At 33.5% G+C, this 2,514-nt stretch overlaps 1 long non-coding RNA gene across 1 annotated transcript; it reads right to left on the reverse strand.

Annotated features, from left to right (window-relative positions):
* Nucleotides 1-205: 205 nt before the first annotated feature.
* LOC121229560 (uncharacterized) lies at nt 206-1,764 on the reverse strand. The gene is made up of 2 exons (XR_005927316.1): nt 1,587-1,764; nt 206-1,452 (listed from the first exon to the last, which is right to left on the reverse strand). It is a non-coding gene; the product is annotated as an uncharacterized lncRNA (long non-coding RNA).
* Nucleotides 1,765-2,514: the final 750 nt, after the last annotated feature.

Consider the following 2,514-nt stretch of genomic DNA (forward strand, 5'->3'; position numbering starts at 1 on the left):
TGCAATAAAAAATCATCTAGCATAATAATAAATTCGTGACTTTCAAATGTTTCATTATTATATATGATAAAACAATTATGTAAACAAATAATAGAAAATACTTTAAATAAAAAAGTATTCAAATAAATATTAATTGTCATAATTCAAATCAAATAAATAAAAAAAATTTGAAAATTTTAAAAAATTACTAACTCAAACAAATCACACATCAATGCCAAAGTAATATAGATTTCAAATCATACAAATCTAAAGATATCTTAAACAAAACAACAATGGAACCAAATCAAAATTAAAATTTGAGCATCCTTCAATAAAGAATTAGGAATAAAATGCCATATCTTTCATCTCCGTTTCAATTTTGTCCTTTCGAGTTCTACTCTTTATCTCCATTTCAATTTTTTCCACACAGTCTAAAATTCACTCGTTTCTTTTTCCCTTTTTCTTCTTCCAGTTCCATCATCTTTTGCTTGAATCGATTTATCTACCTGGGTCCGTATTTTGATCGCACAATACCATGGGACTAGTTCTTTACCATCGTGAAGCCCACCTACGCAGAACTCCTACCATTGGAGTTCTATTCTTCTTTCTTTTTATAGCTAACTATAATGATGGGATGAGCCTCGCACTACTTCATTTTGACTAGGGTTATGACGCGTTACTTGAGCGCCTTGGGTTTTGGAGTTGCACTCGGATTATATTCTAAGAAGTTTATGAGTACCCTCGAGTTTTTGACAGGTTCCAGGCACATCCATCGACGACTTCACTCTGTTGGTCCAACATTGTTGAAATTGATTCATAATATAACTCGAGTCAATCAAAGGAAACATGCTTATCCCCTTCCTTAGGATATATCCATGCCATATTAGCACACACAGTGATGGGGTGGAAAGAAAGCACGGGTGTCGTGAGTACTTTGGATGCCTACTTTTTATGGAGCATGGAGGAGCGCCATCCAATTAATGTGGTGTATTTTATGGCTCACTATTGTCACCACTAGTTGGATTGGCACAGGAAGAGACCAATCTGTATGGGTCCCAATGTGATTCTCTTGGCGAGATATTTTGGACTTTTAGAGAATCTAGAGCAGTCCTCTTTCTTGAGTCTCGTCAGACAAATGGCCTTTCAGATTGACTATTATGAACCATATGTGGATGATTCATCGTCAGCTCGGACCTGGTCCAAACTGATTCACATTTCTTCGTCCAAATCCGCAGAATGAGCAGGATGAGCTGCCGAGTGATGACCCACCTAGATATGCAAACCCACCTCGACCCACTTTTCCAAACTAGTCATTCTAGTACTACCCATATTGTCTCGCTCAACAATAGCAAGAAGAGTAAATCGATCACATACAACATCGGTAGGACTGTATGGAGGCGTATTTATTGTAGTTTTGCCAGCACTTTCATCTCTCGTCACCAGTTTGCAAGACTGACCTAGAGCCTCTCGATCCTGACATTCCACGTGATGCCGATCAGTCATCCTACCTAGTTTTTTATTCTTAGAATCTCGCTTCGTTTTTTTTTTGAAAAATAACATAGGATTTAAAGTTTTTTATAAAGAATAAAGGAAAGAATGAGACTTACCAAACCTCCATGGGTATAGTCAAAGTTCTCCGTTGCTGGCAAGTTCAGGCCATTATCTGCGCGCTGTCGGCCACCTGATATAGTGGTGGTTCGGCTGCTACAAGTTTATTGATTGGAACCCTAATTGAACGGGTTATTAATTTTGGGGGTTTTTATTTAGAAAAGGGAATTTTGTAAGCTTTTAAAAAATATATATTAAGGTTATATTAATTTTTAAAGCGGCGCAATTAAGTGGGGGGAAACCTTCGCATTGACCCGATTTGTAAGCTGGATATGCACATTTTCATCTTAAATGGGAAATTTACGCGACCAGTCCCTCCTATTTGCGCCACCTTTAATTTAATCCTATCCCATTTCTTTCATTTTTTCTCTGAAGTTTGCGCGCTATTCCAATTCAATCCGTGCCTGTGTGCTGTTTTTTGGGGTTGGGAACATTTGCACTTTTAGCCCTTGTGCAGTCACGCGCATTGCATTTTGGTCATTATGTCAGTTTCATTGATTTATTTTATTTATCAATTATGTCTGTTAGTTTAATTTTATTTCAATTAAGTTTTCTTTTTATTTCAATATGTATAATTCATTTTTTGAAATTCATTTAGTATTCATATTTAAAAAAATTTATTTAAATATACACTTGGAATTACTTTAATAATTTTACTTTGTTTATTTTTTTATTTGTTTAAATTCTAAAATTATTGTTTTAAAATTCTCTTTTATATTATACTGTTTTAAAATTTAGCATAATATTTACTTTAAATTGCCTTTATATTATATATATATAGTTTATGTCAAAATTAGTTTTATTCTATCTAAATTATCAACTCCATGCGGTTTTATGTATTTTTTTTTTAAAAAAATCTATTTAGGCATATATTACTTTTCAAATCTATTATGTATATATTTCATGCCTTAAAAAATATTTTATTAT

This window comes from Gossypium hirsutum, chromosome A05 (genome assembly GCF_007990345.1).
Source record: "Gossypium hirsutum isolate 1008001.06 chromosome A05, Gossypium_hirsutum_v2.1, whole genome shotgun sequence".
Classification (NCBI taxonomy): Eukaryota; Viridiplantae; Streptophyta; class Magnoliopsida; order Malvales; family Malvaceae; genus Gossypium; species Gossypium hirsutum.